The sequence below is a fragment of the Tachyglossus aculeatus genome, chromosome X1, assembly GCF_015852505.1.
Source record: "Tachyglossus aculeatus isolate mTacAcu1 chromosome X1, mTacAcu1.pri, whole genome shotgun sequence".
Lineage (NCBI taxonomy): Eukaryota > Metazoa > Chordata > Mammalia > Monotremata > Tachyglossidae > Tachyglossus > Tachyglossus aculeatus.
In genome coordinates this window covers 107,623,462-107,647,477 of record NC_052101.1, presented here as the reverse complement: position 1 = coordinate 107,647,477, position 24,016 = coordinate 107,623,462, and the positions used below count along the sequence as shown (strand labels likewise).

At 46.6% G+C, this 24,016-nt stretch overlaps 1 protein-coding gene across 1 annotated transcript in view; it reads right to left on the bottom strand.

The window, feature by feature from the left end:
* The window catches only part of VGLL4 (vestigial like family member 4), a 164,154-nt gene extending 155,153 nt beyond the window's left edge, over positions 1-9,001 (bottom strand). The window contains exon 1 of the mRNA XM_038772310.1: positions 8,903-9,001. The gene's annotated coding sequence lies outside the window, so the exon portion shown is untranslated. The remainder of the gene's footprint in view (positions 1-8,902) is intronic.
* Positions 9,002-24,016: the final 15,015 nt, after the last annotated feature.

Genomic DNA, 24,016 nt, shown 5'->3' with positions numbered 1-24,016 from the left:
CCCTCCTGATTAGGGAGATTAAAAAAAAAAAATTGAAATATTTTGAGGTCCCTGCCTAGTATCAAATCATTCTGTTCTCTGACCTCAGTTAAAGCAATTCTGACGGTTGTGTTCCACAGAAGAGCCGAGCTCTGTTTTTGATTGTATAGTGCAAAAAAAAAAAGTTAAGACAAAAAGACACTGAGAAAGATTTACTGATGCCAATCCCGCCCCCTCCCCCGGCCACAGTATCCTGTTCAAATCCAATATGTCCAACTGAAAAATTACAGGGAATCTATCCCCTCTCTTTTTCAGCTACCTTCCTCAGTGCTGCCTATTACAGACACTGTCAGCCCAGCTATGTGCCAAATTGACCCTCTACAATGAGTGCACTTAGGACCTCTCTCAAGGTCAGGGTGATCTGTGATGTCTCATTTGTTGTCCTTCCAGGTGCTTTCTTTCATTCCACTGAAATCCTAAGGACTCACAAGCTACATATCGCTAGACGCTGTTATTTTCTTCTATCTGGAATTTATTTTAGTGTCTGTTCCCCGCCTAGGTTGTAAGGTCCTTGAGGACAAAGATCCGGTGTAGTGCTTCTATTGCACTCTCCCAAGGTGTTACTACAGTGCCCTGCACACAATAGGCATTCAATAAATACTACTGCTTGATTACATACAAAACATCTGATAGGGGGGAAAAAAACAAACAGACCATACTAGTAGTTACCGAACTCCTAACACACAAGACAGTTCCAGCAAAAATGCCTTGGATTTCCCAACTAAAGATACAATTCTAGAATCAAGTAGGAATTTACTTCGAGTTTTTTCACTCTTTAAAACCCACAGCTCTGTATAAAATGAGCCTAACACTTCAAAGCTCTAAATGTTAAAAACATCCAACACAGAGAAGCAGCAGTACCAGTTTCTTAAACAGAGCAGTTATTCCTGTCTATTTCTTAATGAAATGCATTCAAATTTTGAGAATCCTCATCATGCCCAAGAAAGCAAAGTTCAGATGTAAATACGCTGTCTCCTTAATTGAAAAGAGGCCAGTTTATTCAGTGGAGACACTTTATCAGTTGAGGGTTCTTCTACAAAGCAGCTGCAACCAGTCACTACCTTGTTGGGCAGACATTAGCTCCCTGCAACCTTTCTAAGCAAATAAACCAGTAGATAAAAGCAATAAAAAAAGAGACTATTGACCATTACCTTATGTAAAGAACCTCCTCCTGCATAACAACGTTCAATGAGATGGATTAATAAATCCTGTGATGCCACAAAAATGGTGGTCCCTTTACTACATTAATGCACCACACTAAAACTGGATCAACTAAAACTGAGTACAAGGAAGAACTTTGAGATCTGCCATCCATATCAGTAACTCTTTAATCATTTATTATTATTATTCATTGTAATAATTGTGCTATTTGTTAAGCACTTACTATGTGCTGGGCACTGTACTAAGCACTGGAGTAGATAGATATGAGGTAATTGGGTTGGACTCAGTCCCTGTCCCACACAGAGTTCACAGGTTTAATCCCCATTTTACAGATGAGGTAACTGAGGGACAAAGAAGTCAAGTGACTTGCTTAGGGTCGCACAGCAGACAAGTGGCAGAGCCGGGATTAGAACCCAGGTCCTTCTGATTCCCAGGCCCGTGCTCTATCCAATAAGCCACAATGCTTTTTGAGCCAAAATCATGTCTCTGTCGATATGATTCTGGAAGAGACCATCGATTTTCTAGAATTAGGCCTCACTATCATTTCTAGAGTAAGATTTTGCAACCTCTAACTTTTGATGGCGGGTTGGCCAGCTGCTTCTGGAACTTGCACAAGTGCCTTTCAATCTCTGTACAGGAGGGATATGCCCTTTCTTAATCCACACCAGTAATCCCACCCAGCAAGAGTCCTGTCAAACAGATTCCTAGAACACTAAGAATAATAATCATTATTAAGCGCTTATTATGTGCTAAGTGATGGGGTAGGTACAAGGTGCCACCACACACACTCAACCAAATGAAAGATGACACCGCACTGAGAGAGACATCGCTGCATGTAAGTAGAGTCTATGGGCACCCACTTGTTCTCCATTTGCTGGGTAAATTCTAAACTACAGAATCAGTAATAAGAAATCAGTAATATAAACCCCAATCTCAATCATGCCTGGCACATAGTAAGCACTTAAACACCACCATAATTAGTGTTATATTTTTAAAACACGTAAAACACGTGCTCAACGAAATATACATTTGAACTCGTTGCGGGCAGGGAATGTCACTGCTTACTGTTGTGCTGTTCTTTCCCAAGCACTTAGTACAGTGCTCTGCATAAATTAAACGCTCAATAAATATGATTGAATGAATGAATCAGGATTCGACAATAATAATAATAATAATGATGGAATTTGTTAAGCACTTACTATGTGCAAAGCACTGTTCTAAGCACCGGGGTGGAAACAAGGTGATCAGGTTGTCCCACGTGGCACTCACAGTCTTAATTCCCATTTTGCAGATGAGGTAACTGAGGCACAGAGAAGTTAAGTGATTTGCCCAAAGTCACACAGCTGACAAGCGGTGGAGGCAGGATTAGAACCCATGACCTCTGACTCCCAAGCCCACTGAGCCAAGCTGCTTCCCCAAAGCAGGATTAAAGCCACAGTCACTGACATAGGAACTAGAGGATTAGTTTGGAGGGCAGCAGGAATCTGGGAAAAGTTGACAGGGGTAAGAAGGAGAGGACACCATCAGAGCAGAATCAGCATTCAATAGTATTTATCTTTGATATCAGCAAATCTTGGGAGTCCAAGCAAGAAAAGATGGAGGAACATTAATGCGGGAACTGCCAGAATGAAAGAATGGGGGAGGAGGATAAAGCAAACAAAAAATACATAAGAAAATCGTGAAAAGTGACTAAACCCCTATACTGAGTATAGGAAAATCAACAAGGATGTCAGCAAGAGGAAGATAATAATAATGATGATGGTATTTGTTAAGCGCTTACTATATGCCAAGCACTGTTCTAAGCGCTGGGGTAGATAAATTCATCAGATTGTCCCACGTGGGGCTCACAGTCTTCATCCCCATTTTACAGATGAGGCAACTGAGGCCCAGGGAAGTTAAGTGACTTGCCCCAAGTCACAAAGCTGACAAGCGGTGGTGGCGGAATTAGAACCCACAACCTCTGACTCCCAAGCCCGGGCTCTTGTCACTAAGCCACGCTGGAGTGGAAGATACAATAATGGAATGTAAATAGCGTGCTGGAAAGTTAATCAGGGAGCTCTGACACCTGCTACTTGCAGGGAACTGCGCTAAGTGCTTGGGAGAGTGTGCTAGGAGACATCCCTTCTAGACTGTGAGCCCACTGTTGGGTAGGGACCGTCTCTATATGTTGCCAACTTGTACTTCCCAAGCGCTTAGTACAGTGCTCTGCACAAAGTAAGCGCTCAATAAATACGATTGAATGAATTGAATGAATCAAGGATTTTACAATATAGCTGAGGAGACAGACATAAAATAATTTTCAAACAGCAGGAAGAAGTTCTCAGAAGGAGTAACATGAGGATGATGATGATGGCATTTGTTAAGCGCTTACTATGTGCAAAGCACTGTTTTAAGTGCTGGGGAGGTTACAAGGTAAGCAGGTTGTTCCACGGTGGGGGGGCTCACAGTTTTAATCCCCATTTTATAGATGAGGGAACTGAGGCCGAGAGAAGATAAATGACTTGCCCAAAGTCACACAGCTGACAGTTGGCGGAGCCGGGATTTGAACCCATGACCTCTGACTCCAAAGCCCACGCTCTTTCCACTGAGCCATGCTGAATGATACATAGGGAAAGGCAACAACTGGTAGTCAGTGCCAAAGTGCTGAAATGATAAGAGAGGACCTGACCTGGGGAGTAGAAAAAGTAATCGGGGAAAGCCTCCTAGTGGGATTTCCAGTAGGGATGACTGAACTGAACCATTCTGAAATTTAGAAAATGGAATGGAAGTTGTAGATAGGGCACTCCCAAGGTGGGATCCCAACTTGACACTGTCAATGGATAGAGTTTATGCTTTCTAATCCCATCCTCACCAAAATCTTTCTCTAATAATTTTATTGAAATTTTGTTTCCCAGACAGCATTCTTTTGGGAAAAGGGTGATTATAGGCAGCTCTTCTCTCAGCCCATACACCTCCCATGGTAAAAGCTAGTTTCATTCCCTGGGAAATCTACTGGGGGATGAATTGTTTCTCAGGCAATCACAGCTCTCCTTGCATAATGAATAAGTTGCCATGCTAATGCACCGGCTCAGTCCTCTATGAATATCTGGACTTCTGCTCAACCCCAGTCAGTCAGACAGACAGACAGATCAATTTCCCAAGCCAACACAGTTGAATTTCAGGGACTAACACAGCAGTAAAGATGGCTTTTCAGCATACAAGCGCCGCCCACCCTCGTGCATGATGTCTTCTACAACAGGCCTACTATCCCGGCTCTGCCACTTGTCTGCTGTGTGACCTTAGGCAAGTCACTTAACTTCTCCGTGCCTCAGTTCCCTCATCTGTAAAATGGGAATTAAAAGTGTGAACCCCACGTGGGACAACTTGATTACCCTGTATCCACCCCGGCACTTAGAACAGTGCTTGGCACATAGTAAGCACTTAACAAATACCATTATTATTATTATTATTATTAGTCATAGTTATTGCACTTACTGTGTGCAGTACACTCTACTAAGCGCTTGGGAGAGTACAATATGACAGAGTTGGTAACACGTTTCCTGCCCACAATGAGCTTACCGTCTAGAGGGATTGATTACTATGATTGATTAATGTCCTTAATGCCAGAATCACTGGAATTCATGTCTTTACATCATTGGAGAAGCAGCGTGGCCTAGTGAAAAGAGCACGGGTCAGAGCACCTGGGTTCTAATCCTGGCTCTGCCACTGGACTGTGTGACTTTGGGCAAGTCACTTAACTTCTCTGTGCCTCAGAATGGGGATTCAATACCTGTTCTCCCTTGTACTTAGGCTGTGAGCCCCAAGTGGGACTTGATGATCTTGTAACTACCCCAGTGCTTAGTACAGTGCATGGCACATGGTTCATTGGCACAATTCATTCATTCATTCATTCAATCATATTTCTTGAGTGCTTACTGTGTGCAGAGCACTGTACTAAGCGCTTGGAAAGTACAATTCGGCAATAGAGACAATCCCTACCCAACAACGGGCTCACAGTCTAGAAGGGGGAGACTGACAGCAAAACAAAACAAGTACACAGGCATCTATTATTACAATCTTGATTTCACACTATAATCCCCTAAGAAAAATGTCTACTTGGGGTCAAATCCGTCAATAGAGGAGACCATTCCCATGGCATGTGATGCCATGATCATCCAATAAAATGCTAGGGAATATTTTATATGACCCTAATCAAGTAACAACTGCACTCATGTAACAACTGCACTTTCCTAAAAGCCCATTTCTCCCTTTTGATCTACCTAGATCAGTTTGAAGTCATCCAATGAAAGATTCCTGAATATTTAAGGACACTAATTATCCCCAACAACATTGTAGTGACTAAAATGGTTTGTAGATCAAAATACTTTCCCAAGTTAGAGTTTTTAAAAAAAATCCAATCCCGGCCTTGGCCGATTTACTGCAACAGGTATATTTTTCGATGTTTTGGTTAATAAGGTATTGATTTATGGTGCTTAATAGTTCATAGTCGTTGGCAAGTGACAGCATGATGATGCTACATTTGTTTAAAATGTACATATTATTTTTCCTTATGTGTGGAAGGTAGGACTGTTTAGTGGGCACACAAAGTTTTACTACCACAAATTAGGAGGACACAATTTTAAAACCACCTCAGACTGGACCCTGGTGTCTACAACCACAGCAGGATAGTAGTCGCATTCTGGGTCCCGATGCTAGAGGTGACAGCTCTCAAGATCAAATCCACATGCTGCTGATCTTGAGATGAGTGTCAAAGTATACACAAAAATAATAGTAAGGGTATTTGTTAAGTGCTATGTGCCAAGCACCGGTCTAAGCACTGGGGGAGATACAAGGTTATCAGATTGTCCCAGGTGGGGTTCACAGCCTACTCCCCAGATGAGATAACTGAGGCACAGAGAGGTTAAGTGACTTGCCCAAAGTCACACAGCTGTCAAGTGGCAGAGTCGGGATTAGAAGCCACGACCTCTGACTCCTTAGCCCTTGCTCTTTCCACTAAGCCACGCTGCTTCATCTGCTTAGATCTGAGCTGCAGACCCATTGATCTGTCACTGACATCCTGGTCTCGCCAGGATGTTAGCTTCCCAGAGATCCTGCACACTATTTGGTTTCTGAGGTAACAGCAAACACCCCCCCAAAGAACTTATTTCACAAAACAGTATATGTTGCCAACTTGTACTTCCCAAGCGCTTAGTACAGTGCTCTGCACACAGTAAGCGCTCAATAAATACAATTGATGATGATGATTTTTAAGTGCTCACTATGCCCCTGGCACTGTACTAAGCACTGGGGTGGGTACAAGCAAATCGGGTTAGACACAGTCCCTGTCCCACATTAGGCTCACAGTCTCAATCCCCATTTTCCAGATGAGGTAACTGGGGCCCAGAGAAGTGAAGTGAGTTGCCCAAGGCCACTCAGCAGACAAGTGGCGGAGCCGGAATTAGAACCCATGACCTTCCGACTCCCAGGCCCAGGCTCTATCCACTACACCAAAGCAAAGAAATGCCCTGAAGGGAGCCAAGCCCCTCCCACTCAGATCTAGCACCCCAATAAGTAACAGTTGTAATTCCGCTGCACCACTGGCAGCAACCCAACCAGCAAGCACATCGTGCCTGTGTTTGGTGTCAGATGTTCAGACCTTTACAATAAGCCTATATTCAGCCTTCACAGATTTTACAAATTTCATTACACAAATGAACTGTTTCACAACCTAATTTTCCATTTTAACCAATGAAGAGAAAGAGCAGGATCAGAATCTATCACCCACTACTTTGTCAGCCAGCCCTTCTGATCATTACCACCCCACGGGGTCTGCACGTAATATAGGCCATACCTTGAACTCTGCATTACTTTCCATATTGCAATGAGACCGCCAACCTGTTTACTAAGCCCACGGCCTACATTCTTTGCTCCCCTTCGGAAGCCTACTTGAATCTCTAGCTAAGATAGGGTGCCCCGGATTTTTAGCTCTCTCAGTAAGGACAGATTTAATTTGGCAACAGAATCATCAGGACCCTCCTACTCAATTCAGAGCTCCCATATCAGGGTTTAATGACCTAAAATGGGGGGGGGAGGGCTCTCCAGAGGAATCCTAAATGGGTCACATTTAACTGTTTCAGAGGTTGGAAACTTTTAACACAGAAGCTTAGTAGCTCTCAACTTCACATCGTTAAAATATTCTCATCCACTGGGCTTTTTCATGGACATAAAATGCATTTCATTCAACAAACATGCTCACCACAGACCACAGCTGTCTTACAGGCCTCAGAATTCTAAGCTATTTACAGGAGTTCAAATTGTTCCACTTACCTGCTTTTCCTCCTTTAAGACTTTCTAACTCCCCCCCCCACACACCCCAAGTAATTAAGGGTGCTTTAAGAAGCATTAAAAGTTGTACAGACCAACTAAAAGTAGGACCATTCCAAATTAAGCCCGTAGCTTCATCTTCCTTTGATCAGGTTTGGCAACCACTGTAGGGCATACAAAATGGAATAATGTTGATTTCATCCCTTCTAGACACAATCAATAAAAGGAATTTCTCATTGGAGAAAGTTTGCAAATGTATTCTCGGCTTTACACACGGGAGGGTGTGAAAAGTCCACATCACCACATGATCAAGACGTACATTAAGAAACGACCTGAAACGTGTCAACAGGCAACGTCTCCCTTCTCACAATCCCGATTAGTAACTGACTTTATCCTGAAGTCGCGGTACTGAATGACATCATCGCGATAGCCAGCAGAACCGACTTCCTTGCCAGATCTAGTAGGAAAGGGCTCATGGAAATGCAACTGACTGGAGCAGTTTTGGACCTGCTGCCCGAGTAAATGTCGTCCATAAACATTTTTTCTCGTATTTTTTTAAAGACCGAGTGGTTAATGTTAGGTAGGCCAAGAATCATAAACTTTTTCCAAATCCTCTACTGGAAAGTTTACATTTATTCATTTTGTTTTTAAAAACCTTCAGGGGGGAAAAGAAACACCCGAAAACTTTGGTTTGAAGGCATTTCGGTGGGAGGGTAAGGTTTCTGATTCAAAAAAATGGTGAAACGAAGCACCACAGCTGTAAGATCGATACTGGACAGGCCGACTGTCTATAGACTTCCAGATGAGAACTCAGCAGACTCACAGGTTTTTTTCAGCCGCGAAGGGAAAGTGACAACGTTTTGGATTGGCGGCTTGCTGGTCATCGCCCTTGGTTTTTACTCGGGGTCCCGACTCAAGACGGTCTTTGGCGATGTCAAGGGTTGGGGATCAGGCCTCCGCTCCCCCCAATCCGCCCTCCTGATCCAGAGCTGCCCGGGGCTCGGGGGGGGGGGGGGGGGAGCAGGAAAGGGGAGGAGGCAATGGAGGTGGATTATTCCTCTCCGCCTTCCCCTTGGCTTCTGTCTATCGGAAGCCGCTTGGGCCAGGGGGGTTGCCCGGACCTTGGGGGTCTCCGGCTTATTCATTCGACCCCTGCCTTGGACCGAGTGAGGGGGGGGGGGCAGGAGTTGGGGTCTCGCCCCCGCCCGACCTGGACTAGTCTGGGGGACGGGCGAGGCCGCATCCCCCCCTCGGCCCTGCAGCGGGGACCCTCCGGGCCCGTGGAGCCGTGGAGGCAGACTCCCCTCCGTCCAAGGGGGCTTCTCGGTGCTGCCCGGACTCCCCGACCCCGCCGCCGCCACGCTTCCCCCCAGCCCCGTGCCTTCCCCGCGACACTCACGAGCCCGTGCCGTCGGCGCCGCGTCCTGGGGGCTGGAGCCTCCCTCCGACCCCAGCCGGCGAGGCCGGGATCCGGCGGGACACACGGGGCCCAGCCGCCGAACGGGCGATCCGTCCGGGGAGGGGGGGGAGAGAGAGAGACGGGGTCCAGAGGGCGGGAGCAGGAACAGGAGCCGCCGCCGCCGAAGCGGGAGCAGCAGCAGCAGCAGCAGGACGACGAGGAGGAATCCCAGGAATGAGGGAGAGAGCAAAGCTGGCAGGCAGCTCGCTCGCCCGCCCACTCTTGCCCGGCTTTCCCTTCTTCCCTCCTCCGCCCCGCCCCGAACAGGTAGAGACGAAGCTGGACGAGAAGGTGCGGGCGGCGAGGGGAGGGAGCGGGAGGGAAAGAGGAACAGCAGCCTCGCCTCGGGGCTGGGATGAGCCCCGGGCTGCGGCCCCGAATTGCAGGTAGAGAGGACGAAAAGCCAGCGTTTTCCCCCGAGCGCGCCGCAGTGCCCCCGGCTAGCGCCCGTACGGGGCTCCGTGAAGGCGAAGGGCCAAGAGAAAGAGCGCTGAACGAAGTAGCGTTTCCCTTAGGAAAGCGCGAAGAGAACATTTGGTCGTGTTCCAGACCTTCAACGCACGATTGGAGCGGCCTGGTGGGGTGGGTAGCGCATGGCTTTGGGGGTCAGAGGTCATGGGTCCTGATCCCGGCTCCGCCACTTGTCTGCTGTGTGACCTCGGGCAAGTCACCTCGCTTCTCTGGGCCTCGGTTCCCTCTTCGGTCAAATGGAGGTTGGGACTGGGAGCCCCACGTGGGACAGGGACTGACCCACCCCAGCGCTTAGTACAGTTCCAGACCTTCAACGGCGACCCGCACGATTGGAGCGGCCTGGTGGGGTGGGTAGCGTGTGGCTTTGGGGGTCAGAGGTCGTGGGTCCTGATCCCGGCTCCGCCGCTTGTCTGCTGTGTGACCTCGGGCAAGTCACCTCGCTTCTCAGGGCCTCGGTTCCCTCTTCAGTCAAATGGAGGTTGGGACTGGGAGCCCCACGTGGGACAGGGACTGACCCACCCCAGCGCTTAGTACAGTTCCAGACCTTCAACGGCGACCCGCACGATTGGAGCGGCGTGGTGGGGTGGGTAGCGCGTGGCTTTGGGGGTCAGAGGTCGTGGGTCCTGATCCAGGCTCCGCGACTTGTCTGCTGTGTGACCTCGGGCAAGTCACCTCGCTTCTCTGGGCCTCGGTTCCCTCTTCCGTCAAATGGAGGTTGGGACTGTGAGCCCCACGTGGGACAGGGACTGACCCACCCCAGCGCTTCGTACAGTGCCTGGCACATAGTAACCAATACCATTAGTATTATCTCGATCTGCGTTTGGGTGGTAAAAAGCACAGCAAATTAATTAGCATTATTATTAATAACAATAGCGATGATGATGATGGCATTTGTTCAGTGCTTACTACGCACCAAGCACTGTTCTAAGCGCTGGGGTAGATGCAAGGTAATCAGTTGTCCCACGTGGGGCTTACGGTCTTCATCCCCATTTTACGGATGAGGTAACGGAGGCACAGAGAAGTGAAGTGGCTCGCCCAAGGTCACACAGCAGACAGGTGGTGGAGCCGGGATTAGAACCCACGTCCTCTGACTCCCAGTCCTGTGCTCTTTCCACTAAGCTGCACTACTTCTCTGTTTATGAACTTATTTGGCAAAAGTGAAGAAAAATAGACTAGTAATAAAATATTATGAGTTGTAAAAATTAATATTAACCTATATATTGTGAGCCCCCTGTGGGACAAAGACCGTGTCCAACCTGACTATCTTGTATCTACCCCAGCACTTAAAACAGTGCTTGGCGCATAGTAAGCGCTTAACGAATACCGCAGTGATTCATTATTGTTACACATTTTGAAAAGACAATTGTCCTCGCCAAAAGCTTTGCCTACATTGATCTTATGCTCATCTGAGTTCAGACACTTAAGCACATCTAAATTTAACTGTCTGACTTAAACTCTTACAAAGTTCGCTGCTCGTGGCAGCTGACCTTGGTTTCAATTCTGCTTGTCAGTATCCTTCTTTTCCCAAAGCTTCTGCTCCAAGGGCCGCCTGACTGCTGTATGCCAGGCGATGTGGCTTCCCAACAGATTACTAGTCTTTTGCATAATTTGAAATCTGCATTGAGGTCATGAAGGACTGTATGTATCTGAGGTGTATCTTCAGTGCCAAACACAGCGTTTGTGTGTCTCAGTCCACAGCGGCCACACAGTGGGCCTGTGTATTCCCAACCCACAGAACCCACATCTGCTTGTGTGCTTGCACATCCCACCCTCAAACATACTCTCAAAGTACCCACTGAAACAGAAAGACTGCCCCTTTTCTGCATATTGCCCCCACCAGTACTGCAGCACCCACCCCCACACAACCCTCAAACTCATAAGCCTCAAACACATCCAGTTCTCACACATATGCATACACATCCCCAGAGGTGCCTATACACAAATGGCACTCTTACATATGCAGTGTTTTCAAACCAACCATATCCGCTTACTTAAACACACATAGGGCCCTCGGGCAAAAGCAAAATGTCCTCCAGACACCCAGTGAACTCCCACAGAGTACACACCCACAGAGTGCCCTCAAATTAGAAATAAATGCTTATAATTATATGCACCTTTCTTTCACCAGTTGCCTCCACAGACTCACTCTCACAGCAGCACCCTTAATAATAATAATAATAATAATGGCATTAAGCGCTTACTATGTGCCAAGCACTGTTCTAAGCCTTGGGGTAGATGATATCAGGTTGTCCCATGTGGGTCTCACAGTCTCAATCCCCATTTTACAGATGAGGTAACTGAGGCACAGAGAAGTTAAGTGATTTGCCCAAAGTCGCACAGTTGATAAAGTGGTGGAGCTGGGATTAGAACCCATGTCCTCTGACTCCCAAGCCCATGCTCTTTCCACTAAACCATGCTGCTTCTCTATGCTCATATGCTGATAGGCATATACCGGGAAACTCTGTATTGATGAACACAGTGCACCCTAGGTAGTATGCATGACACACCTACTTGTACACCTTATAATCAGTCGATCAATTAATCGTATCTACTGAGTGCTTACTGTGTGCAGAGCACCATTCTAAAGCGCTTGGGAGACTGCAGTGTCTTGGGAGACTTAACGCAGATCCGTTCACCGCCCCAGATCCCATACACACAAGTGCTCAAACCTGCTGCTCCAATATCAGAGAGAAGCAGTATTGCTCAGTGGAAAGAGCAGGGGCTTGGGTGTCAGAGGCCACGGGTTCTAATGCCGGCTCCCCAACATGTCTGCTGTGTGACCTTGGGCAAGTCACTTAACTTCTCTGAGCCTCAGTTACCTCATCTGTAAAATGGAGATTAAGACTGTGAGCCCCATGTAGGACAATGTGATCACCTTGTTTCCCCCCAGCACTTAGAACAGTGCTTTGCACATAGTAAGCGCTTAACAAATACCATCATTATTATATCCATTTTACATTTTGCATACTGCGGACAAGTACAAACATCAAGGCATGCACACTTATTCCACATAAAAGACTCAGTACCTGATAAATTGCAAATCCGGTTTGACACATAACACTGCATTACTGGGGTACTCTGCATAAAGTTTTGTATACACTCCAAGGTTTAGACACATTCTAGACCTCTGTGTGCTATTTGCACACACATTTCTCCCAACACTGGTTACACATTCAACAGCACTATAAAGCACTCATGTGCAGCTCTGCTTCCTCCCATTACAGAATATTACCTCCCGTTACAGAATATTACAAACATTAGCATCACACGAGCCCCTCCTTCGGCCACACCCCTGGCTCCAAGGAGGAAGTCAGGGAAAAGCAAAACAATTAAGAGGGGAGAGGGAAAACGGGGAAGATCCTTCTTCAGTAGCTCTCACACAAATCATAGCTGTGTTTGGTGTTCTCCCCAAACCTACAGCCAGAGTCTGTTATGTCCAGTAATATGCTGCTGGGATGGGAGTTGAGGGAAATAGGTAACATCTGTAATTGGTGAAAGTTATTATTATGGCACAAACCATAAATCACTGCAAGAAGAATGTGCCTCCTGTTTGTCCTGTTATTTTCTTGGTGGTGAACCTGGGAAGGTGTTCCTCACCCCCATCCTGCCTCTGGCCTGGAACTTCCCCCCACCTCCCCTTAATATCTGACACACCATCACTCTCTCCACCTTCAAAGACTTATTAAAAGCACATCTCCTCCAAAAGGCCACCGCCAACTAAGCCCTCATTTCCTCTTCTCTCACTCCCTTCTGTGTCACGCTTGCCCTTGGATTTGTACTCTTTATTCACCCCGCACTCAGTCCCACAGTGTCTGGCTCCCCATCTAGACTGCAAGCTCCTTTTTTTTTTAATGGTATCTGTTAAGTGTTTGCTACATGCCAGGCACTGTTCTAAGAGCTAAGGTAGATACAATGTAATCAGATTGGACACAATCCATGTTCCACATGGGGCTCACAGTCTTCATCCCCATTTTACAGATGAGGTAACTGAGACAAAGAGAAGTTAAATGACTTGCCCAAGGTCAAACAACAAACAAGTGGCACAGCTGGGATTGGAACCCAGCTCCTTCTGACTCCCACGCCCATGCTCTAACCCTTAGGTCATGCTCCTTGTGGGAAGGGAACAGGTCTACCAACTGTGTAATGTTGTACTCTACCAAGTGCTTAGTACAGTGCTCTGCACATTGTAAGTGTTCAATAAATACTTTTGATTGATTGATTGATGAAAGGTAGTTTTGCTCCACTACAGTTCTGCCATTCTTGTACCTGTCCCCATTGTTTTTCACAATTGCCACAATTAAGAAATTGTTTCTACAAAATTACAAGCCACTTTACACAATAAGCTAAAGGATCTACTTTCTCCATTCTCTTTAAGGGCATGTATGCCATTTGACTTCCCATTGCTCTCATTCCTCAGTATGTGTTTTAGTCTCCATATGTTGACTTTCTTGGGCAAGGTATTTGCTTGCTGCAGGAACTGAAGAGTATGTATATATGTGTGTGTGTATATATATGTATATACATACATATATTTTCATGCCAAGCACCACAGTTATACCTTATTTCATCTTTTTCATACTTAAGTTGTACCTCCATAAGGTAGCTTTCCTATATTGTAATAGTTTTAGGTTACAGATTAAGAGCCGATACTGGAAAGATGAGAGACCATTTGGTGGAATCCCAGGAGTCTTCTCTGTAAAGCGGGGATGGGGGAGGTGAGAGAGAGAGAGAGAGAGAGAGAGAGAGAGAGAGTGTGTGTGTGTGTGTGTGTGTGTTGTTTTCCCCTAATAATAATAATGGTATTTGTTAAGCACTTACTATGTGCCAAGCACTGTTCTAAGCGCTGAAATCCCCTGCTCTGAATCCCTTCTAGAATGTAAGCTCGTTATGGACAGGGAATGTATCTGTTTATTGTTGTACTCTCCCAAGATCTTAGTACAGTGCTCTGCACACAGTAAGCACTCAATAAATACAACTGAATGAATGAATCCAGCTCTGGTGAGAGAATACCTAAAAACAAACACCTAAATGAGCAGGCTATTGTACTTAGCATCAGTAATGGGAATGTAAATTACTTGCCCTGAGAACCCTGACTGTATGACCCTTAAATCATTTGTATGCTGCTAAATGATTTGCATGCTGGTGTCACCCAAAGGTCCTCAAACTCACCCTGCCCCCCTCAGCCCCCTCCCTAATTTCCAACACTGCTCAGCATGAACCTTGCTCTGGAGATAAGTCATTCCAATGCATGGCCTTGTGGCATGCATGGGACAAGTTTGCTACTGACCAAATCATCCCCTTCCAACCTTCCAAGTGTTAATCTCTCACGGCCTCCCATTACATCAGTAAGGGGCACAGCTTGCCATTCTTCTGATTTGTGTTCCCCCTCATAGGTTGAAGAGAAGCAATGTAGTAGCTTCAGTCCAACTTGAGAGTTCTTTGTCTCTGCACTTTTCTTTGAGCATCAGCAATAGTATGCTGTAGTGCTAGGGGACTCTATTAAGTGTGTGTGTGTGTGTACGCGTGCCTTCCCCTCATAACCCATTGCCAGCTGAGGATTCATTTCCCAGTCCTTTCTCTGGATGTGGGTTTGAATCCCGGCTCCGCCACTTGTCAGCTGTGAGACCTTGGGCAAGCCACTTAAATTCTCTGTTCTTGTTACTCCATGTGTAAATTGGGGATTAAGACTGGGAGGAGACAACCTGACTACCTTGTATTTACCCCAGTGCTTAGAACATCATCATCATCATCATCATCAATCGTATTTATTGAGTGCTTACTATGTGCAGAGCACTGTACTAAGCGCTTGGGAAGTACAAATTGGCAACATATAGAGACAGTCCCTGCCCAACATTGGGCTCACAGTCTAAAAGGGGGAGACAGAGAACAAAACCAAACATACTAACAAAATAAAAGAGATCTGCGGGGCCTCCCTGCCTTCAGGAAAAGAGCGGCCCTCTCTGAGAAAAATCTTTCTGAGGAACAAGAAACAAGGAAGCTGAAGAGAAAACAGCTGTAAATGTCCAACATGATGGCCTTTTTGTAAGCCTGCCGGGGCTGGGGCTCTAGGTCCCGCAGTGGCCTTCTCACCTATACGCGCACCTGTGGGCACATTTGCCTGCCGGTGGTGTCTCCTTAGGAGGGCAGGCAGTGTGGCCCAGAGGAGAGTCACCGGGGCTTCTTCAGGCCAACGGGAATCAAATTCTCCTGATCAGAACAGTGCTTGGCACCTGGTAAGTGCTTAACAAATACCATAATTATTATAATTGTTATTATGCCAGTGCTAAAGGGATACCAGGAAAAACTCTAGCAGCTGGCAGCTGCTCTTTCTACCCCTTGCCCTCCCTTCCTACCCGGATTCTCTCATTTCTAGTGCTTAGTCCAGCGCTTAGAACAGTGCTTGGCACATAGTAAGCACTTAACAAACACCATCGTTATTATTACTATTACAGTGCTCGGCACACAGTAAGTGCTTAGCCAATACCATTATTATTATTGTCTAGCCTCCCCCATTTAGATTGTGAACGTTTTGTGAGCCCAGAGACTGTGTGTAATTCATTCATTCATTCAATCATATTTATTGAGCACTTACTGTGTGCAGACCACTGTACTAAGCACCTGGGAAGTACAAATTGGCAACATATAGGGACGGTCCCTACCTAACAATGGGCTCACAGTCTATAAGGGGGAGACAGACAACAAAACAAAACAAGTAGATGGGTGTCAATGCCATCAGAATAAATAGAATTATAGTTATATACACATAATTAATAAAATAAATAGAGTAATAAATATGTACAAATGTACACAAGTGCTGTGGGGAGGGGAAGGGGGTAGGGCAGAGGGGGGTGCCGATGGGGAGGAGGAGGAGAGGAAAAGGATAATTGATCCTCATGTAACAGCCCAAGACTTAGAACAGGGCTTTTCACATTGCAAATGCTTAATAAATATTAGTAATAATACTACTACTGCAGTAATCTACCAACTATTGTAAGAATATTTCCCAACCCTGCTCTCAGTCAATATTGAGTGCTTACTATGTGCAGAGCACTGTACTAAGCGCTTGGGAGAGTACAAGGGACCATCTCTATATGTTGCCGACTTGTACTTCCCAAGCGCTTAGTACAGTGCTCTGCACACAGAAAGCGCTCAATAAATATGATTGAATGAATGAACAGAATTGGCAGACACATTCACTGCCCATAACCAGCTTACAGTCTAGAGGATCTGAATCTCTCTTTCCCTTGCTCATGTTCCTTCTCTCCTGCAGATGTTTTTTCTCTCCGATTGTCTGCCAACTGCCCGAATCACATCAGTCCAGCAGCCACCACTAGCACTTATGTATTTATTTTTGCTCTTTCTTAACCCCTGTATGTAGGTTAATCTTGCAGTCAATTGTTTATTCTGATTACATAATTGGTAATATATCGTTTTAAAAAGGAATATCTCCCCTGTTAGAGTGTAACCTCCCCGTGAATCGGGATCAGGTCTCATGCTTCGGTTGCACAGTGCATTGCTCCATAAATATCATTACTATTTCTAGTACTACCCTGCCATTCCCCACCAGTCTGCTGGAAAAGGATTTCTGCTTCCCTGAGGAACACAGTGCATCTGTTTGCTCTCCCAGGAGACCCTTTATGTGGATTTGCACCCTTTATTCACCTTGCCCCCAGCCCCCCAGCCATAGCCGTAACTTATTTTAACATCTATCTTCGCCTCTAGATTGTAAGCTCCTTGTGGGCAGGGAAAATGTCCACCAACTCTGCTGTATTAGACTCTCCCAAGCGCTTAGTACAGTGCTGTGCACACAGTAAGTGCTCAATAAATATCATTGATTGATTATTGATCTACAAGTCTTGAAATAAACAAGAGACCAGAAGGCTCTTCTAAGATGTGGTCACATTATATCTGTAATTCTATTTTTTTATATTAATGACTGTTTACTTGTTTTGTTGTATGTATATATATATATATATAATTCTATTTATTTATATTGATGCTATTTATGCCTGTTTACTTGTTTTGTTGTCTGCCCCCCCTTCTAGACTGTGAGCCCGTTATGGGCAGGGATTGTCTCTCTGTTGCTGAATTGTACTTAGTACACGCACTTAGTACAGTGCTCTGCACACGGTAAGCCCTCAATAAATACGATTGAATGAATGAATGAGTGAATCTTAACTGACATTTTCCTAGTTCTACACTGCTGATCTTGCAGAATGAAGGAGCAGAGCTGTTAACAGGGCTTGGTGTGGTTGGTGACAGGTGAGAAGGAGATCAGACAAGGGTCTGAAGTTGTAAGAATGAAATTTAAGAATTCCTAATTCTTCTTTCTTTCAAAATTCCCAAACCATTTGGTGTCCCACCCGCACTTCGAACTTAACATGTCCGAAAGAGAACGCCTTGTCTGCCCCCCAAAACCGTCTCCTCTCCCCACCTTTCCCATCACTGTAGACACCACCACCATCCTCCCTGTCTCACAAGCCCATAACCTTGGCATTATCCTCGATTCATCTCTCTCATTCAATCCACGTAGTCAAACTGTCCACAGATCCTGTCAGTTATTCCTTCACAAAATCGCTAAAATCCGTCCTTCGTTTTCCATAATAATGATTATAATAACATTTATAGTATTTGTTAAGCACTTACTATGTGCCGGGCCATCCAAACGGCTATCATGCCGAGCCAAGCATTCATTATTTCCCTCCTTGATTACCACATCAGCCTTTTTGCTGTCTTCCCTACCTCTTGTCTCGCCCCACTCCAGTCCTTACTTCACACTGCTGCCCGGGTCATTTGTCTAAAAAACTGTTCTGTGCTCATCCCACTACTTGTCCCAAACTGCCAATGGTTACCCACATACCTCCACAACAAACAGAAACTCTTTAACCATCTTTAAAGCCATCAGCTCTTCCCCTCCCACCAAGCCTAGCATGTCTCCTACTATACCCCAAACCGCACACTCCATTTCTCTAATACCCACCTACTCACTGTACCTCAACCTCATCTATCTCCCCACTGACGCCTTACCCACCTCCTCCTTCTGACCCAGAACTCCCTACCCCTTCATGTTTGATAGACCAACACTCTCCCCATCTTCCAAGCCCTACCTAACCTCTCATTTCCCCACACCCTATTCATCCTCCCTTCTGTGCCTCCCCTGCACTTAGGCCTGTACCCCTTAAGCACTTTGTTACCCACCCCAGCCCCGTAGCACTATGTAAATATCCTTATACTCGATTATTTTCCCTATCGGCAATTTATTTTAATGCCTGTCTCCCTCTCTATAATGTACGCTCCTTGTGGGCAGGGATTTCATCTGTCAACTCCATTATATTGTACTTTCCCAAGCACTTAGTGCAGTGCTCATTGAATGCCATTGATTGATTGAATGATACTCAGTAAATGCCTTTGATTGACTGAGTGATACTCTCCCAAGCGCTTAGTCCAGTGCTCTGCACACTGTAAGCACTCAATAAATACCACTGATTGATTGAGCTAAGAAAGTCATCAAGGTTTGCCCTAAGGGCACCACTGTGGTACATAAATACATCTATTCTCCCGATGTTCAGAAATCTGAAAAAAAAAAACAAAAACCCAAAACCTAATAGTAGACCCAATCCGTGAGTGATTCATTCATTCAATCATATTTATTGAGCGCTTACTGAGTACAGAGCATTGTACTAAACGCTTAATTCACCCACCCCTTCCATCTCCAGTTCAACTTCAACCCAGTCGTCAGATTGATTTTACCAAGATGGATTCAGTAAAGCAGGGAAACCATTTTTAACCTGAGCTTCATGTCTCTTAACGGAAGAACCATTAGAAAGGTTGCAGATTATGGCAGAGGACAGCACTTTCTGGAGAAAGTATATCCATGGAGTCATTATGAATCGGAAATGACTCGACGGCACTTAATAATAATAATGATAATGTCTCTTATTGAGTTCTGGGAAGAGTTGTGCCGAAAACACCGCTTGGCGATTTCTGGATGCTGTATCATTTGAAATCTGTCTTGGATTCATATTGTTTGATATACTTATGTGCATTTCCTAGCCAAGGCCTGATTAATAACTGAAGCAATTGTTCCAGTGCTTAGATCCCTTGGGAGAATTCAACTCACTAGCCTAAGATCAATCTCCTCTTCACACGAGGAATTTTCCTACAAAACACAACAAATTTAGTTTTCCCCTGCCTTTTCATTTCCTATGACTGTTTTTCCCACACGTAATCAAATGAGGTATATGGAATTCAGTCACCTGGGACCATTTTTCAAACAAAAAAAGATGCAAATTAAGGCTCCCTACCGAACTTAAAGGGCATTTGGAAGAACACTTCAGGTTGGAATACAGTGTCACCTTCTAGATTCAGAATCAGGACAGATACAAAAATGCAACCAAATACACGTGTATTTGTGATTATGGCCACACCCCAAGTTGTGCAACTGGAAGATAAATCCTGCACTATTCGCTGTAGGCCCAGACAGGTAAATCGATTGCCACTCTGTCCCCTACTCTCATCTTTCTACTGTCCCCTGTGCGAGAACAGCCCTCCCCTGCATCATCTGTCCACTCTTCAGTATTTGGTGTTCCTCTCTGAAACTTGTGACAGCTACACTTGCCCCTGTTCAAGCCACAGGGGCCACCCCTGCTCAATCCACATGCCAGGACACCACAAGGCTTGAACTGGGTTTGGAATTGGAAAGAGACATGTGGCATGGCCTGGGTGGGACCAGGGGTAGGAAAATATCACCTGATTCCCATCTGGGACCCTCCTGATGGTCAGGTGTCTGGAACCTGGATCTCATCCCGTCTTTTATGGGTGGAATGGAGTTAGGTGACTGTCAAAAAGGGTACTGAAAAAGCACCATGGTAACCACCTCCTTCCCTCCCACCACCCGGGGTCCCTGCTCCCGGCAGGCCCTGTGCACATCGGGCCAGTGATAAAAAAGCTGTTCCTGTGTGCTCTCAGACCTCTTTATCTCTGCTGAGACTTTGAGCCTACCTCTCCTCACTTCAACTCTTAGATTGTGCCCCTCGAGGGAGGGACAGGGACGGTGTCTAATTCCCAGCTATGCAATAATGACGGTATTTGTTAAGCACTTACTATGTGCCAGGCACTGTATTAAGTTCTAGGGAGGATACAAGCAGATCAGGTTGGACACAGTCCCTGTCCCCCATGGGGCTCACAGTCTCAACCCCCATTTTACAGATGAAGTAACTGAGGCACAGAGAAGTGAAATGACTTATCCAAGATCAAACAGCAGACAAGTGGTGGAGCCGGGATTAGAACCCATGATCTTCTGACTTCTAGGCCCATGCTCTAGCCAATATGCCACACTGCTTCTCTATGTGTTCTCTCCCTGGGCTTAATTCAGTACTACACACACAGTAAGCCCTTAATAAATACTATTATTCCTATTACTCCTGGCCCTGACTCCTTATCCCAAGCAGGGAGGAGCTGGCTTTTTTTTTTATATGGAATTTGTTAAGCACTTACTATGTGCTAGGTGTGGTGAGCCTGCAGCAAGCCACTTTACTAGTGACTATTTGTGATCCTGCAAACAGCAACGAAGAAGAAGAAGAAATTCACGAAAGAACTGGGGCTCTTTACTTCAGGACCGGTCGTTGCGGGCCCGTAGGGGCAGGGCACAGAGGGAGTCTTGGCCTTCTCTCCCTGCCCTACCCAGTTATGGGCCTAGACCAATCAACGACTGCCACATAAGGCAGGTAAGGCAGGTAAAAGGTGCTCGCTTTGAGCGGGAAGAAGCGGCATGCGGAGGAGGCTTGCAGGATCAGCGGGCCGTGTCGCTGCGGGATTGGCAGAACGGACTCCCTTGACCAGCAGACTGGTAATGGGCCCATGGTGGAGTGGATGTGAGAATGTGTATGTTCATTCATTCATTCAATCGTATTTATTGAGCGCTTACTGTGTGCAGAGCACTGTACTAAGCACTTGGGAAGTACAAGTTGGCAACATATAGAGACGGTCCCTACCCAACAGCGGTCTGACAGTCTAGAAGGGGGAGACAGATAACAAAACATATTAACAAATTAAAAATAAATAGAATCAATATGTACAAGTAAAATAGAGTAATAAATATGTACAAACATATATGCATATATACAGGTGCTGTGAGGAGAGGAAGGAGGTAAGGCGGGGGGATGGGGAGGGGGAGGAGGGGGAGAGGAAGGAGGGGGCTCAGTCTGGAAGGCCTCCTGGAGGAGGTGAGCTCTCAGTAGGGCTTTGAAGGGAGGAAGAGAGTTAGCTTGGCAGATGTGCGGAGGGAGGGCATTCCTGGCCAGGGGGAGGATGTGGGCTGGGGGTCGACGGCGGGACAGGCGAGAATGAAGCACAGTGAGGAGGTTAGCGGCAGAGGAGCGGAGGGTGCCAGCTGGGCTGTAGAAGGAGAGAAGGGAGGTGAGGTAGGAGGGGGCGAGGTGATGGGGAGCCTTGAAGGCGAGAGTGAGGAGTTTTTGCCTGCCTTATGTGTCACTCCCCTGCACGTTGCTAAAAAAAAAAAACTAAGTCAAACTTTCCACAGTAATTTTGGTGGTTCGATCTGACTCTGAACGTGTCACTGAGGCTGCCTCAGTCCAGGAAAGTCCTGGTTGGAAGCCGAGGGCTCGTGACACAAGGCACTGTTCTAAGCTAATCAAGTGCATTCATTCAGTCGTATTTATTGAGCGCTTACTGTGTGCAGAGCACCATACTAAGTGTTTGGAAAGTACAATTCAGCAACAAAGAGAGACAATCCCTGCCCACAATGGGCTCACAGTCTAGAAGAACACAGTCCATGTCCCACCCACAGCTCACAGTCTTAATTCTGATTAAGCAGATGAGGAAACTGAAGCCCAGAGAAGTGAAGTGACATTCCCAAGGTCACATAGCAGGCATGTGGCAGACCCGGGACTAGAACCCAGGTCCTTCTGACGCCCAGGTTCTATCCACTAGGCCATGCTGCTGCTTCTCATAAGGCAGCTTGGTCTGTCCCAGCTACCTTCCTCTTGGATCACTCTCTGGCCACCTTCGTGCCCCTAGCCACAGCCCCCCCCTTCCCCCTCCGGCCCCCACCCCCATCCCGCAGAACCTCTCCTCTGGCTGCTGCAGAGGCTCCTACCCTTCGGGTCTCTCAGGAGTTCCAGATGTTGATGCAGGGGCACCGACATCTGGACACCTCTCTGACTCCCCTCTCCTACTGAAGGAGACTCTCCATCAGGTTGATGGGAATGGCTCCTCAGGGCAGACAGTGTCACCAGACTCCATGGATCTGGGGCTGGCTGTTCTGCTGCAGGCAGAGATGGCAGAGGCTCCCGGGGACCATTTGCTGAGGAAAGAGAGAGAAGGAGGCTGGCAAAGGTGGGGTGGGGCGGAGCCGGCCAGAAAGTGGTCCGAGGAGCAGACGAGCCCGAAGCTGTTCCTAGTGGCCAGTGGGGTCCTCCACAGGGGGCCGGGGGAGGCCAGAGGACCACAGGAATGTCAGCGTCCCTGCGCTAGAGACTGGAGCTCCTGAGGGATCGAGGAGCTGGGAGTGATTCCAGCAGCCTGAGTGGGATCCCAGGCAGGAGGGCGGCTGCGCACAGCCAGGGAGAGAAGGTAGGAGCCAGTCGGAGAGCCATCCGAGAGGGAAGTAACAGGAACAAACCAAACCGGTTCCCCACTGCTTGGGACAAGGAAGCAGGGCCAGTATCTAGGCCCCCTGGGCATCAGGAGGGTTCCACCCAGTGGTCCAGGAACATCAAACTGCTTGGAACAGAGGAGAGTGGGACGTGAGTAGGACAAGGGGAGGAGGAGATGGGAGAGAATTGGCTCTTTGCAGCGGTTGATGTTCAGTCGAGCGAACAAAAATACGAGAGCACAGGGGCCCGGGGAGGATGGGGGGACAGAAGGGAAGGGGACCAAGTTTGGGGTGTGGAAGGATCAGGAAAGCTGCTAGGAACAGGGGAGGGGAATGGACAAGGGAGTGGGATGTGTGGTGAGGAGCGAGGGGGGGAAGGGAGGGCAGAGAGAGATTTACTGTAAATTTTTTACTTACCAGTAGGTCTCACCCGACATGTTGTGGCTAGCTCTAGAATGGAACCTGACTAATTGCGTGGAAGTTTACTAGCAAACCTTTCTACGGATACAGCTGGATTATTCTTGAAAATGTGGCTGTGTCATGAATGCTTGTAATGTGGGGTATGGCTGCATCTTGATTCTTCCCTCTTCCAGAGTTTGTGATCTAGAGGGCTGTATTATCTCAACAAATATCGTGTCGCTTCTCTTTTGACTCTTCTCTGTCTTCGGAAAAAAAAAATATTCTACTAGAGTGTGCATAAAGAAGGTTGAGAAGCAAACACAAAGTAAACAGCAAAGATCAGAGCCTTTGGATCCTTTTAAAAGGAGAAATGCATCTACCATCTTGAAGGCAGCCCACTGAAAGAACTAATGTTTTATTCCCTTCCCCTCTGGATTGTTCTAATCAGACTCAATATGTTTCTTCTAGGCTGAGATTCAACTCATGGCACATAGCTTACCCTATGTTTATCTACCCCATTTCTGAAGTTTGGACATTCAAATACCTGACATCCTTGGATAAAAGAAAAC